The sequence below is a fragment of the Mya arenaria genome, chromosome 10 (assembly GCF_026914265.1).
Source record: "Mya arenaria isolate MELC-2E11 chromosome 10, ASM2691426v1".
NCBI classification, from domain to species: Eukaryota; Metazoa; Mollusca; class Bivalvia; order Myida; family Myidae; genus Mya; species Mya arenaria.
The window spans coordinates 69,783,508-69,789,507 of NC_069131.1; positions in this window are offsets into that span (position 1 = coordinate 69,783,508).

Genomic DNA, 6,000 nt, shown 5'->3' on the forward strand with positions numbered 1-6,000 from the left:
TAAAAATACTCATTAAAATAAAGGTTAAACAAATTGGCCTGATTTAACGTCTCCGACAGATTTTACACTGAACTCTGTCCATAGTTGCAACGACCTTGGTGTCACTGCTACTGTGACTCGGTTCCGTAATAATCAGCAACAAACATTTCCGAGTACTCTTCCAAAATCCCTAATTTGGGATGGGGAGGGTAATTGGTGTGCAGTTAGTTCACTTATGCTTGGTGTTCTGGTTGGACAGAAATAATGTTTGTGTGCTCTCTGCTATTGCCTTTCAGGCAAAGGAGCTGAATATTACGTTCTGAAAGCCATTTCGTACTCAAACTAGGCACTTAACTGAAAAGTTTATGTATGCCGGCAATACAACTGGTACAAAGGTATCAGCAAGTTCACTCTACTGTGTATTGTTCGAGAACAGAGAGGAGTGTACATGTATTTGCCGTGGGTCCTGCTGCAGGTAGAGCAGCGGATGCAGTCCAGGTAACCATGCCCATTCTGATTTGGGAGGGTTGGACTCTGGTATGTTGTAATTAACGTTATAAATGCCTCATAGACCATAGTGACATATTTTGAGTGGCAACCAAAGTTGGGTACTACCTGAATTGGTTTGAGCTCAGTCGGGGGGCCTCTCCCGATTGTAGCTGCAGGCCAAGTTAGATGCCTAGTGAATGACTGCCTATGATTTAAAATAGTCTGAAGGGGTTGACACATTTCCTGGAACCACAGGGGCAACGTGTGAGAGAGCCCGACCAGCCCTAAGTGAATGTGGTACAAAAGTACCATGCTGGCCGAGATCATGAATGCAGAAGCCCTTCTCGGTTACTCTTAAATAGAGAGTGCAAGGGTGCCATGATATGCTAGCTGAATTGCCGTGTGGTGGGGGTAGGATTGCGCAATGGTTCATGAGAGCTAGTAGCTTTCTTGGCTAGTGTAGACAAGGTGAGCTGTTAGTGCCAGACATAGCAGTCTGCAACTGATCGACGGGTCAGGACTGTATGAGGGGTCTTCGGGACCTGGAAACAGCCGTCTACGAGGGAAAATGCTTGATTGCACTGTCTCCGTTACACTTTCATAGATAGTGCAAAGGTCGCCACGGTGGGGTAGCAAAGTTACCTGGTGGATTTTAGTATTGCGCATATGTCCAGGAAAGTTGGGGACCTTCCTTGCTAGTGTAGACAACATGGTGCGGTTACGAGCCTGGTGTATACAGTCTAACTAAATTGTCCGGACTGTTCGGAGGTCTTCGGGACATGGGTGCGGCCGTCCACTGAAATGCATATAGAAATGTTGTCAATCGCCTGAATAACAGTGTGAACCAGGTTTCTCCAGGTATTACTGAAGTCTAAGTGAACGGTTAGTTCTAGGCAAGTCACTGTATAATAATAATTTAACATTTCAAGAGAAAAAAAAGTATATCAATGTGATATCGTTTGGTACTGGTACCCAGCTAGTAGATTAGTCCAAGGGAGATAACCGAAAACCAGGACCTGAGTAGAAGGGAGACGATTCCGAGGCATGCGGCCAGGAGCATGCTTGCTGTAGTTGTAGGTAAAAAGCCACTTTCTTAGACGAATATACGGGTTATGCAGATACCTTCAGGAGAGGTAATTGTCCCAAATAGCCTATGCTAATTGATATATTAAAGTAAGCTGATAAACACCACATCAATGAAATATTTGAAATAAGAATATTTTCTATCTGAAAACATAAACTGTGTCAGCTTTCCGTTAAGCTTCCCTTTGCAACAAAAGTGATAACATAATAAAATTAGTTTTTATCGACATATATCGTTATAAATCACTTTGTTGGTTGGTGGGAGAGGACACACATCCCCATTTATTCCTGTCAATTTTTTAGATACAATCTCTCATGCAGACACGTTCAAGTATGGCAGGATTGGACACCTCACCTCAATTTCCCCGCCCGTCTTTGAAGTTACATTATCTTACACAGACACGGTATTCTTAGCAGGATGGAACAAACCTCCTGCACTCTCTTCATCAATCATTTAAGTTTCAATTTCCCTGCAATTAGTTAGGTAAATGATTTGTAAATTACAATGATTATATATAGTTATAAATGTAATTGTTCTAATATAATCAATATTAACTATAGTTTGTACGCAACCAGATTTATTCTATAACGCAAAAATAAAAACACATTTAAACTCAAAAGAAATAATAACATTCTAAATCTCAAAAGGAAAGTAGTTGTTGAATCCAGCGATTCGTGTACAAACTCGAACAGATAAGCATTAAATATAAATATATTGAACCAACCACCATTGACATGCATCACTCAGAGACCAGTCACAGACTGCCTTCCGCCGTCCGAATGAAGTCAAGTATCTCCTTGTTTTATAATTGAAACAAATGACATTAAAATGAAGTATGAACATGAAAAAGGACAATAACTAGAGTATAGTTCCTGTGCATCAAGAGTTATGATTTCTGTACACTGCACTTCTCCTTAATATTATCTGGATATACATTTTCAAGTAAATACGTAAATGATCCGATGACCCCTATGAAATCAGTTTTGTCTTGTATATAACGCTTAAAGAAAAATAAAAGATATGTTAATAAATTGAATGACAAAAGAAACATTTCGGTGAAGTGTTGTAGGAGGGAGCAACTCGTCTCCACGTCCGTCTTTCAAGTTACAATATCTCACGAAGTTACGGTGTTGCTTGGCAGGAGGCATCTCCCTCACCCATCCGACAACCTTTATAGTTTCCTTGCAATGATATATTAGGTTATTGGTATAATCAGGTTCATTATTTGATAAGTACCATGATTATAAAATGTGATATATAAATTTTCTAATATATTCAGTAAAATATAGTGTGTTGACTATCATTTTTGCTTTTTAGCGCAAATATAAACTCACATTTAAAATCAAAGTGAATACGAACGTTCATAGAATAAATCTTAAAGTGACACTTTTATTCAAAATCAATACATACACATGTAAACAAACATAAGTTTTGACTGAAAACCTTAAACTTTTTCCCAATAATGCATTTTTGGAAAATATTAACTACTGAAAACAAGTTTATAACCGCGAATTAAAAAGCAGAAAGCGCAAAAATATTAAATAATTGGTGAATGCTAGAAGAATTACTATGGTCTACAATAGTCTAATAATAGAAAAATACTGTGTTTTATGCTTAATTCGGTCAAATAAACGCGATATCCTTCATAAGATCTATTGTTTTCGACATTTATTCATCTTTTTTGAAAATAATGGAACTATATTATTAATTGATGCAAATCTTAATCGGGAGTAAGGGTGCATCTTTAAATTTACTTTTGAAATGTTTAAATGGATGTATCATATTTCAATGCTCTATTCCGGTCTTTCATTGGAATTAATACTGCCGGCTAAATAATCTTAGGTGAGTAGGAAAGAAATTACAATGATGGCATTATTTTCCTCCTATTTGAGAAAGGTCGTGACTGCGGAGTGTCATGATTAAGACTGAGGTTAGTGCCATTCCATTCGGAATTAGCATATATTAACAGTGATAAAAGTATTATACACGTGAGTAAATTAATGAACACATTGAGAGGTTAAATATATGTTTAAATTTATTGATATATCGGTGCATAAAACCAGTAACGTTTTACAGTCTTCGAACACAGACACATACATGCTTTACCAGAATTATGAATACAAAGTGGATTTTCAAAATAAAGGTTAGAATTATAACAATTTCTTATAATCAGCTAAATGTTAATAACCAAAAAGCAGCCTCATATATCTTACTCTTGTTAACGTTTTTGAAAGTCAATTGTGTTTGATACAGATTAATCATAACCAATCAATATTTTTTTTTTTTAATTGTCATCTTGCATAAATCATAATTTAATTAAGCCGCAAAGTTATTGGAAACTATTGGTCGTTGATTATATGCTCTCTTTAAGTTTTCATTAAATAAACAGAGCTGTTAAATACATTGATATTTCTTATTTCATGTTGTGTTAATACTAGTAACAATATTATGCATATTATCACTCATTTGATGCATTCAACATTTTTTTAAAGCTTTATTGTTTTATCTATAAATAAAATAATATATATCGTAAAAATGTAAATGAAGATTTCCAATGTAGGTATTATTTCAGTTACAGAAAAACGCTGTTTAAACAGGATGATATTCGGAATATTTGCTCTTCTTTGCGTCGCTCGATCATGTTGGCAGGTAGGTCATACTTTTCTATGACACACGATATATTATTGGCAATATATGACGCGTTTAAATACACTATTTCAAAACAATTATTTCCTGTCACGAGTGTTAAACAGTTTTTAAACATCAATATTTTTACCTAGTCTTACATTGCCTACCTCTTACCTGGCCTCTTAAATGGCCTCTTAGTTCTATGAAAAACATCAAAGCCAATTTTTAAAAACAATTATATTTCAATGCCAAATCTGATATACGGGTTAAAGCATTTGCTTAAAGTACGTATAATGTCAATGCAATGTTTGTCTAGAGGAAAGTTACAGACTAAAGCTACCAATTTGAATCTTGTATGAACATGGTTATTAAGCAACGGACACTTACACCGCCGTTATTCAACCGTTTGTTCATAACCGTAACTTGTAAGACTACGCGTTTGAAGGTAGAAATGACGAGTATACGTCGATGTCAAAAATGCTGTGTATGGTGCGCCGTCATTCTAAAATATGTGTGATTGTTTCGGTCAATTCATTAATTCTTATGTGAAAAACTACAGAACAACGCCTAATTAAAAAATAAATAATCGGAAAACACGTTATTTAGTTTGATATTTGTTGTACACTAACACAGAGTGAGCTATTGGACACTTCCCATGTCATAACCATATGTTTTTTAAATGAATAGACCACTTTTGCATTTCCAATATATCATTTCCAATGTGGTAGCGGAGTAACGGAATAAGAATCTTCTTTCATGTGATATAAAACAAACAAATCGAACCTGACAATCTACAATCTTTCAATCTAGATGCGATACATGCATACCAGGGAAATACGGTGAAGATTGTTCTATAAACTGCCATTATCAAAACTGCCGTTGTACAGACTTGAATGGATGTGACTCTTGTAAGACAGGATTTGCTGGTGATTTTTGCATGCAATGTGTTACTGGATATTATGGAGCAAACTGCAACATAAGATTTCTTAGCGGATGCAGAGATGACAATTGTATGAGAAGTGGAATATGCATTGAATGCATAACTGGTTATTATGTGGAACAATGCAACGATATGTGTTCAACAGGTTGTAGAGGCTGAGTTTGTTTTAGAAATGGAACTTGTGACTGTACTGATAATTTAACAGGTAAACGTTGTGACGAATGCGTTGTAGGAAAATATGGCGAAATTTTTCAACAAGAATGCAGTGTTGGTTGTTCTACATTGTCCTGTGGCAAAGAAGACGGGTCATGCTTCAGTGGATGTGACGATGGATTATATGGCACATATTGCTCTCGGAAATGTAACGATATTGGCAATGAGTGTTTTAAATATAGCCAGCCTGATGAAAGGTGTTTGATGTGTAAGGCAGGATTTTACACGAATGAAAATGGAAATTGCATTACTTGCAATAGTAACTGTAATAATGGACAATGTAATGGTGAAACAGGAATGTGTACACATGTATGTGCAGTAAGTTATTGGGGAGACAAATGTGACCTAAAGTGTAATTCAAATTGTGAATTATGTCAGCAAGAGTCTGGAATTTGTTATTCGTGTACTAATCTTACTGTATATGGACCTCATTGCAGCGAACCATGCGTCGCATCATGTTTTGAAAGACAGTGCGACCAAAGAACCGGTCATTGTTTTCTTGGATGCAATGGCGACAAGTTGCCCTATATATGGTCAGAAAACTGGAACAAAAACAAGTTGTAATGCTGAAGGCGACTGTTTGAAACGCTGCATTCACGACTTTGAAGGCAGATATTGTACAGGTACGTGTCAATTTCATTTACACACTAATGCTTTCTTGCCAACA